Source organism: Heterocephalus glaber, unplaced genomic scaffold (assembly GCF_053883595.1).
Source record: "Heterocephalus glaber isolate CG9 unplaced genomic scaffold, H.glaber_assembly_v1.0 deba00001733, whole genome shotgun sequence".
Lineage (NCBI taxonomy): Eukaryota > Metazoa > Chordata > Mammalia > Rodentia > Bathyergidae > Heterocephalus > Heterocephalus glaber.
In genome coordinates this window covers 11,065,829-11,076,644 of record NW_028258444.1, presented here as the reverse complement: position 1 = coordinate 11,076,644, position 10,816 = coordinate 11,065,829, and the positions used below count along the sequence as shown (strand labels likewise).

General features: G+C 37.5%; 1 protein-coding gene and 1 pseudogene across 3 annotated transcripts in view; one reads left to right on the top strand and one right to left on the bottom strand.

The window, feature by feature from the left end:
• The window catches only part of Yaf2 (YY1 associated factor 2), a 96,519-nt gene that overhangs the window by 33,750 nt on the left and 51,953 nt on the right, over positions 1–10,816 (top strand). The window lies entirely within an intron of this gene.
• LOC106008569 (DNA-directed RNA polymerase II subunit RPB2-like) lies at positions 2,279–6,064 on the bottom strand (annotated as a pseudogene).

Below are 10,816 nucleotides of genomic sequence, written 5' to 3'. Positions count from 1 at the left end.
AAAGATTTAGCTGTTATGAATTGTGCTGGTATAAACATGGGTATGCATGTGTCATTTTGTAATTTGATGTCTTTAACTTTTCAAGAAGATACCTAGAAGGGGAATAGCTAGGTCAAATGGAATTTCTAGTTTTAGTTTTTTGAGGAATCTCCATACTGACTTCCATAGTGGCTGTACTAGTTTACATTCCTACCAACAATGTAGAAGGATTCCTTTTCCCCGTACAGGCTTTCCAGTGTTTATTATTTGATTTCTTGATAATGGCCATTCTTTCTGGAGTAAGATGATAGTTCACTGTTGTTTTAATTTACTTTTTTTTTTTTTTGCGGTACTGGGGATTGAACTCAGGACATTGCGCTTGCTAGGCAGGCTCCGCACCACTGAGCTACATTCCCAGCCCATTTACATTTCTTTAATGGTCAGGGATGTTAAACATTTTTTCGTATAGTTAGTGGCCATTTGTAGTTCTTCTGTTAAATGTCTGCTCATTTCACTTGCCCATTTTTTGATTGGGTCTTGTTATAGCTTGTGTTTAGATGTGCGCCCCCCCCCCCCCCCCAGCCTCATGCTTTTTCAGAGATGGCTGAATCTAGACTGCGTGATTGATTCATGGTGGGGTTAGGCCCGAGGCACCCCGCCCTAAGTAGTCTGAATAAGATGAAAGGGGCTGAAAGACATTGTTAAGGTTCCTTGTTTTTGCTACCTTGTGGGCATTGTGAGCTGTTTCTCCTCTGTGACACCTCTCTGCCATGTGCCACCCTTCCTTGGAGCCAGCCAATTATGGACTGAAACCTGTATAAACTGTGAGCTAAATAAACCTTTTCTCCTCTAACTTTGAGTGTTGGGTGTTTTGTCTCAGCAATGAGAGAAAAGTAACTGAGATGGGTCTTTTATTTTGGGGGATCTAATTTTTTTTAAGTTCTTTAGGTATTGTAGATGTTAGTCCTCTGAAGAGTAGCTGACAAAACCTTTTTCCCATGCTGTAGGTTGTCTGTTCACTATGTTCGTTGTTTCCTTTGCTATGCAGAAGGTTTTTAACTTTTTTTTTTCTTTGGTACTGGGGATCGAACTCGGGTCCTTGTGCTTGTGCAGTAGGTGGCGAAACCACTGAGCTAAATCCCTGGACCCCATTTGTTGATTCTTGATGTTATTTCTTATATAATTGGGGTTCTGTTCAGAAAGTCCTTGCCTATACCTGTGTCTTCTGTAGTTTTACCTATTTTATCTTCCAGCAGATTGTTTCTCTTTTAATATTTTGATCCATCATTTAATATTTCAATCCATTCTGAGTTTAATTTAATACATAGTAAGAAATACGGGTCTAGTCTTCTGCATGTGGAATGCCAGTTTTCCCAGAACTATTTATTAAAGAGGCTGTCTTTTCTCCAGGGTTATGTTTTTGGTTTCTAAGAGTGGTTTTTTTTTTTTTTTTTTTTTTTTAGCACATAGAGCCTGAAGTGGTGTTGTACTATGGCTGTTTTATAAAATTTTTCATAGCACATAGTAAATGGTCTTCTTACCTTGTTTTTTGTTTTTTTTTTACTGTAGATTGACCCTAAATATTTCTATGATTATAGTTATCTATATGACATAGTTTAGCCATTAAATACTAGCATCAGGTTGTATTGTTATTTTCTTTAATATATCAAACTACTCTTAAGATGAGTTGTGTCCTCATTGAGAGCAAGGATAGGATTTTGTTTTGTTTTGAAACAGTCTTGTTATGTAGCCTAAAATTTTCAATCTTCTTGCCTCAGCCTTCTAAGTGTTGCGATTACAGGTGTGTGTCACCATGTCCTACAAAGATAAGATTTTAAAATTGTTTTGTATTCAGTTCCTATCATCAATGACTAAGATTAAATCATACTTACTGAAAAATAAGTTTTCCATGTAGATTGATGCATATACTTACAAGTTTTCCATGCATAAAAGAGGTTTATTTGCCTTATCAGTACTATATGTGCTTTTTTCCCCCTGGAGAATATTTTTCCTTTAAAAAATATACAGTGAAATTCTATTAATTCTATTTGGTATAATAACTTCTATGGCACATAAAAATAGCATAGAGGTTTTTTTTACTATCTACAAAAATTTATTATCTATTTACAGAAGGAAAAAGCATGCATATCATTAAACAAAATGCTTTTTATCAAAACAGTACATAATGTCTTTTTGGGGGGTGCTGGGGACTGAAATCATATTGTGTCATTTTTTTTTCAAAGCTGTGTCACAGAAACAAGGTACAGACAAGTATCTTGTTGAGAATCTTTTAAAAGTGCTAAACACCCATCATTTGAGATGCAATGCTCATAGATAAAAATTCCTGAAACAACTGCTTGCATGCATAAGGCATTCACACTAAAGAAATCTGGGTTTTATTGTGGCAGTCGCTGCCTTCGTACGTGTGAGTTCTGGTGTTAGTGATCTCCATAATTCCACAGAGATTGCAGACATGGACCTGATAGGGGTCTGAAGCCTCAAACAACCTTTCTCGTAAAAACTGTGCTGCTCCATGGGCAATCTGACAATCTCGTTCCCTTTCACCAAAACGCAGGCCACCATCATGAGATCTCCCCTCCATGGGCTGTCGATTAAGGATCTGAATAGGTCCCCTAGCCCGAGAATGAATTTTGTCAGCCACCATATGCTTCAAGCACTGGTAGTAAGTGGCGCCAATGAAAATCTGTGATGTAATTTTTTTTGACCGGTGAACCCATTGTAGAGGACCTCATTTCCTCTGAGATAGTAGCCATAGTCTGAGAGAAGATTAGAGATCTTCTGCACATTCACAGCGTCATTAAACGGAGTGGCATAACCGATTTCAGCCTTGTTAGCTGAGACCTTCCCTTGAAGACATTTGATCAAGTGACCAATGGTCATATGAGAGGGGATGGTGTGGGGATTTATGATGATATCAGGGGTAATTCTTTCGAGAGTGAAAGGCATATCCTCTTGTCTGTACTGAATACCACAAGTCCCCTTCTGACCATGCCGACTAACAAATTTGTCTCCAATCTGTGGAATTCTTACAGAGCATACTCTTATTTTACAAAATTTATATCCTTCCTGTTTGAGAGTTACCATAACCTGATCCACAATACCTGTCTCGCTGGTCCTGAGAAAAGTGCTACAATCTCTATCTTGCTGTAGTGCCTGTTAGTGTTCTCCAGTTCATCCTCATTCTCAGGCAAGGTGACCATTTTGCCTATGATAACATCATCTCCTGATAACACGGACCCCTGGAGCTATCAAGCCATTATCATCCAGCTTGTCGTAAATGGCGTGGCTCATACCCTGCCACGTTTCATGTGTAGGTTTCTCAAAAACTTCTTGGTTAAATCCTTTTTTAGACTCTTGATCTTTGTATGAGCGATAGAAAACAGACCTGAAAAAGCCTTGGTCTACAGCCAAACAATTCATGGTGACAGAATCATCTTGGTTATACCCAGTGTAGGATTTGATGGCCACAACTGAGTTAATACCTGCCGGTAGTTCCCTGAACTGCAGATACTCCATAGACTGCGTAGTCACAAGTAGCTTTTGAGGATAGTAGAGAATATGGGCCAGGGTGTCCATGCGCACATGGAAGTTGGTAACGTAAACGCCTATGGGCTGCTTACCCATAGTGGACTGGTACTTGTTTCTGGGGGACTGGTTATGATCAGGAAAAGGAATGATAGATGAGCAGACCACAAGGATCATGGACGGGTGGATCTCACAGTGGGTGTACATGGAGCAGTAAGTGACTTCCTTCTTCTGTAAGTCATCTGGAGTCATGGAAAGCACTGTTTCTTCTTCCAGGGTATTGATATATTCTACCACCCCACTGGCCATGAGATCCTGCCAACTGTAGTTCTTATATTCTCTCTCCTTCAATTGGTCAGTGTTTCTTTTCTTCAAAGGCAGCTTTTGTTTCTCCACAATCAGAAGTGGCCTACAAGTACGGCCTGCATCTGTATAGATCCGAATCTCTCACTCTTGAATATCTCTGATCATAGAAACTTCAGACACAATGATGTCCATCTGCCGCCGCAGTTTCCTTAGGGTGTTCTTAAGTTGTTCGGGATCTTTATGTATTCTTACCCAACAGCCATTAACAAAAATCTTGGTTGCATCAGCAATACCCGCAGGAGAAATTTCTTCTAAATTTTCCATCCTCCACTGTTCTAAAAATCCCAGAATTGGAGATGGTTGAGATCCAACTGAAATATAAACCATTAGGGCTAAATTCTTCACAAGTCCAACTGCATGTCCCCGCTGGGGTCTTGGCAAGACATACCATTCCCCACAATGTATTGTGCAGTTGCCTGGGTTTTGCTAGCTTTCCATTTACTGATGAGAGATGGCAAAATTTAAACGACTCAGGTGAGAAAGAGTCGATGCAAAAGTAAGGCGGTTTAAAACCTGAGATACTCCAGCCCTGGCTTGGTGAGCTTTCCTCTGGTCACCCCAGTTTCCAGTAGCTAAGGAGTATTTTAGGCCATTAGATATAATCCTTGTGTGAATTGCTAACTCCAAGTTAAAGTCCTTTCCTCAATCAATGAACTTCTGGGCATAGATTCGCACTTCTTTCAGCAAATTCTTAAACATATCTCTAAATAAGAATGCAAGCAGCGGTCTGGCAAGATCCAATCTTTTGTTTCCATAGTGATCTCTGTTATCTAGTTCTCTCCTACCCAAAGCTGCTGGAAGTAATTTATGAAACATATAACCCAAGAAATAGGCTTTTTTGGTCTCACAAAAATCACTGACACCAACGTGAGGGAGTATTTCTTTCTTTTTGTACTGGAGATCAAATTTGGGACCTTGCGAGGCAAGTGGAGGCGGAACCACTGAGCTAAATCCCCAGTGGGAGCATTTCTTTTTGTAAGACTTCTTTTGCATATTTAATTCTTTTCTCCTTAGTAACAACAGGCTTTGCCCCTCTTGAGCCAATGAAATTTAATACAACATTCTGTTCTTGGATGACAAAGGCTTCATCGAGAGAAAGTTTAACCATTTCCATCATCTCTTTATCTTTGAAATCATAAATAATATGTTCTGAGATATCTGTTAGACACAAAACCTAATGCTCTGAACACAGTAACGAGGGGGAACTTCTTTCTTGATGTATGTTAAAGTTGCCACAGTGTGCTGACCAATAGCAGCACTCTTTTGCACCCTGTCCTCCTCTTGCGAGCATACTAACCCATATGGTACTAGTGGGTCAGGAAGAATTCTCCAGACATGATCTATACTCTCCTGTGTAGGCATATTTAGAATCCTTTTTGGCAAATAAATAGAGTGTGTTTGTTGCCATTTTCTCTTGAGTAATGAAAACCTTTTGTGATCCAATAATAATGAAGTAGCCACCAGGATCCAAGGGGCATTTATTTAACTCACAAAGGTCATGATCTGTTAACCCATTCAGTAGACTGTAAGTTGAAAGCAACATAATTGGAATTTTTCCTATAAAAGTTTTCTGATGCTGTGTCTGAAGTTGTTCCTCCCCTTCTTTAATGACTGTTTTGGTTATGTCAACATAAAGTGGGGCAGAATACATGAGTCTTTTTTTTCTTTTTTTTTGGTACCGGGGATCGAACTCAGGTCCTTGCACTTGCGCAGCAGGCGCGAAACCACTGAGCTAAATCCCCGGCCCTACATGAGTCTTAATATGGCTTTGTTTGGCATCATGGGTGAAGGAGCACCATCTCTTTCCCAGTGTGTGGGCTTGGAGAAGTAAATTTGTTTGAACTTCAACAGTTATCTTGGCGGCTCTTGCACTTCTACACTAGCATACTGCGCTTTGGCTTGCAGATCAATAGGGGAGCATGTACAACAATTCTTTGAACAGATCTCTGAATAAACTCATCAAAAAAATCCAACTGTTGTCTGACAAAGCCTTTTTCATCAAAATAGGAACTGATTATGATCCAGCATGCTTCTTGCCACAGATCTGGGGTGATTTCATCATCATTCTCATTATATTGCATATTCTCGTCTCCATCATACATATTGGCAGTGGGTTCTGGACCTCCTAATTCTTGAAATCACAGACACAGGAGTCAGGATAAAGTTTTGACAGTGTTCATTAGAATAGCTTCACTTTGGGGACTGCTATATAGTGTTAAGAACAAACTGGAAATTCAGTATACTGTACTTGATTTTTGAAATTCAGACGTCTTAGATTATTGTTTGATTTTCAGAGATGCTTCTTTTTAAGAATCCCTAACAAAGGATTAAGTGAAATCTAAAGATAATTGAAAGAAGATGTTCTTTTTTTTTTTTTTTTGTTCCCTGGGATCAAACTCGGGTCTTTGTGCTTGAGCAGCAGGCGGCGAAACCACTGAGCTAAATCCCTAGCCCAAAAGATGTTCTTTGACAGAGTGAATTTCTCTTCTAAATAATTACCAGAGAAACAATGCAGTCTAAGATAAATAACATTTAGTCAAATGACCCAATTATGAGGTTTGAATTTGTGTCTGCACAGCTATGTATAATTCTCCCAAGTCTCATAGTTTGGTTTGATAATGACATTGTGGTTGTACTGACAGTGCCCTTATTCTTTGAAAATATATGCTGATAGTGAAGTATCTTGGTAGGGTTAGAAAAAAGGCGTGTGTAGCTGGACATGGTGGCACATGACTGTAATCCCAGCTCTCTGGAGACAGAGGCAGGAGGATTGCGTTCGAGGCCAGCCTGGGCTTCATAGTGAGTTCAAGGCCAGCCTAAACTACATAGCATGACCATGTCTCAAAAATACAAAGCAAGCCGGGGATTTAGCTCAGTGGTTCTGGCGCCTGCCTTGTAAGCCCAAGGTCCCGAGTTCGATCCCCGGTACCAAAAAAACAAAAACAAAAAAATACAAAGCAAAATCATCAAATAAAAAGGAAAATGATGGGGCCAGAGATTTAGCTCAGTAGCACTGTGCCTGCCTTGCAAGTGCAAGGTCCTGAGTTCGATCCCCAGTACCAAAAAAAAAGGAAAAAGATGTGTGGATGTTTGGGTATGGCATATGTGCATGTGGTGGGGGGATGGAGAGAGGGCAAGAAAGCAAATGTAAGGGGCCGGGCATTTAGCTCAGTGGTGCTGCCACCTTCCTCGCAAGCGCAAAGTCCCAAGTTCCATCCCCTGTACCAAAAAAAAAGTAAGAAAGCAAATGTAAATGTTAACAACTTTGAATCTGGGTTGAAAGAAAAAAAGGTATTCATTTTATTTTCAACTTTTCTGTGGCTTTAAAATTTTAAAAAGTTGAAAAAGTATTTTTAAAAGAGCTTTATTGTGCTTCAGCTTTTGTGATTCTAAAATGGGAGTGATAGAACTATTCCTCCCAAGCCCTGATGCAGGTAGACAGAGTAGAAAGACATCTGCAGAAGAGCAGCCAGTAGAAAGTTTAAGAAGCAGAGATGGTTTTTGTTTTTTTCTTTCATTAAAGAAGAGGTTTATGATGGAGACTTTTTCAAACACATTCTACCTAAAACCTTCTTAGCTTAAAATATAGTTATTCCCTTTTTAAATTTAGGACATATTGTATTATAATTAAACAAGAACAGTATTTTAAGAAATAATAAATATAAATAATTGAAATCCTAGAAATGAAGAATATTATTTATACAATAATTCTATAAATGAGCAAAGTAGACACAGCTGAAGAGAGAAGTTATTTATATGGAGATAGAAATAGAATTCCTGCAGGACAACACAGGGAGATAAAGAAATGAAAAATAGGAAAGAAAAACTAAGATAACTTACAAAATAGACTGAGAAACTCTTAACATATGTCTAATTGAGTTTCAGAAGAGAGCACAGAATAGTGGAGAAACGTTACTGAAGAAAAAATGATCAAGAATTTTCAACAATTAAAAATATTAGTGGAACTTGCTGCAGTGGTATGTGTTATAATGCCAGCAATTGGGGAGGCTGAGGCAGGAGGGTCTTTTGAACACTGAAGTTCGAGGCCAGCCTGGGCAACATAGTAAGACTTTGCCTCAAAACAAAACAAAGGAAAAAGTGGAAATTATACAATAATTAGTATAGAATTATACCAAAAGCATTTGAAAGATGCAAGAAAAATATGCTAAATTTATGACCTTAAATAGATGTATTAAATTAAAAGATAAAAATAGGGCTGGGGATTTAGCTCAGTGGTTCTGCCATCTGCCTCGCAAGTGCAAGGTCCCGAGTTTGATCCTCACTACCAAAAAAAAAAAAAGATAAAAATATTTTGAAATAAGCCAGTTATTCAACCAAACCAAACCAAACACCTGTTTAAAGAAAAAAAAGACAATAAAACCAAAGAAGGAAGAGATAGGAAGTAATAAAAATAAAAATAAAATGTGATGAAATAGAAAACAATCTGCAACAATGAAAATAGCATTACCAAGTCCAAGTTGGTTCTTTTCAGTCTATTCTGGAAGTATTCCTCAAGAAAAGTGGAGATGACACAAGTAATAAAGTTTAAAAAGAATTATACTACAAGTACAATATTGATTTTAATAAGAAAAATCATTGTTAATTTATATGTGTATAAATTTTTTTTTTTGGTACCGGGGATTGAACTCGGAATATGTGTATAAATTTTAAAATGAAGATAAAAGTTTATTTTTTGCTTTCAGTTGCCACTTTTTTTCCCATTAAGTTTATTGGTACATTTTAGGTATAAAATAGTTACATTCATCGTTGGGATCTTGCACCATTACATGAGTATCTTGGTTCTTATTGTTTCCCCTTCCCCTGCCCTCCCTTCACTCCCTCCACCCTTCCCTATTTGCAGAGACTTTGTTTCCATTTTTTTTCTTTTCTCATATTTTTTCTTTTCCCTTCTTTCCTTTCCCCTAACCCTCTCACTTCCCCTACTCCTTTAAACCATTTCTTCCTATTACACAATATCAATTATACATTGTTTTAATTACAATATCAAAATTTAGAGGGCATTACCACAGATTTTACAGAATTTAAAAGGATATAGAAAGCATATTACAAAAATCTGTTCTGAAATAAATTTGACAACTTCTAAGAAGTACCTTGGAAGACAAATGAATGAAACTGACTCTGGAGGAAAATAGAACCTATTAAAGAAAGTATATTCCTAGCTTGAAAATCTACCTATATGACAACAACAGGCTCATAAACATTTTAACTGATGAATTATATCAAACATTTAAAGCAGAAAAAAGAAAGAACACTTCTCTCCTCATTTTAGGAAATCAACATTGTGCTAATCCTAAAACTGGATAAAGATAATAGAGGAAAAAAGTATGAACATAGATAAAAATTTGTTTAACAAAACAAACTATTAGAAGTCAGATCTGGCAGTGTGTAGAAAGTGGTTTTATTATAGGGATGGCAGTGTTGGTTCAGCATTGGAAGATCCACCCCCAAAAGTCATCATTTTAACAGAGGAAAGGAAAAAGCCATATCCTGTCAGTAGTTGGAGAAAAAGTATTGGACTAAATTCTGTAGCTGTTCATGGTAAAATCTATCAGGAGATTAGAAGTAGAACAGAACCTTCTCAACAGATCAAAGACATGTACTCCATACTTCCAGCAAAAATGCCTTAGATGAATGGAAAAGATACAATGCTTTCTCCCTAAGATGGGGAAGAAGGGCAGATATGTCTACTCTTCATCTGTCCATTAAACTTTTTTTTTTTGATATATCACTGTTTGTTTATTTAACCATTCATCTAACATTGGACATTTGGGTTCTTTCCAGTTACTGGTTATTACAAACATATACAGATTTTTGTGTGGATATAAATTTTCATTTCTCTGAAATGCCCACTGGTATGATTGCTGGCTTACGTGGTATATGTCTAGTTTTTTAAGAAACAGGCACACTGTTTTACAGATTGGCTGTATATTTTACATTCTTATTAACAGTGTGTGAGAGGTCTAGTTTCTCAGCTTCTCTGCCAGAATTAGATGTTTTTTCAGATTTGTCTTTCACAACTTGTGTTGAGGAAGAGTACACAGACATTTAAATTTGTACATGATTCTCACCATATGTATCAAAAATTTAAAATGTCATGTGTTGGGATTTTCTCAGTGATTTTCTAGCTTAAAATTTGGAGGTAAAATTTCCTTAAGGGAATATAAGCAGTTGTAAAAACTGGTTATGCACATGCAGAAGAATGAATCTAGACCCGTATCTATCACCATGCACCAAAATGAAATAAAAATGGATCAAAGACATAAGTATTAAAACAAAAACAATCTGCTGGAAGAAAAAAATAGGTAAAACTCTTGAAGACGTAGGCACAGGAAAGGACTTTCTAAACAGAACTCCAGTTGCACAAGAAATAGTAGCTAGAATCAACAAAGAGGATTGTATCAAATTAAAAAGCTTCTACCCAGCAAAGGAAACAATTAATCAAGTGAAGAGACAACCTACTGAATGGGAAAATTTTTTTGTTAGCTACTCCTCTGACAGGAGAGTAGTATCTAGAATTTACAAAGAACTGAAGACACTCAGATCCCTAGAATAAGATCCAATCAAAAAATGGGCAGCTGAAATGGACACACGCTTCTCAGAAGTACAAATGGCCAATAAAAGGAACCCTTCTACCTTTTTGGTGGGAATGTAAACTAGTACAATCTAGTATGGACATTTCTCAAAGAACTAAAATTACAAATTCTATTTCACATAGCTATTCCCTTTCTAGGTATCTCCTCAAAAGAGCTAAAGACATTTTATTACAGTGATACATGCATACCATTTTTTCTTTTTTTTTTGGTACCAGGGATCAAATTCGGGACCTTGCACTTTCGAGGCAGGCAGTGGCACCACTGAGCTAAATCCCCAGCCCCTTGCATACCAATGTTTATAGCAGCACAAT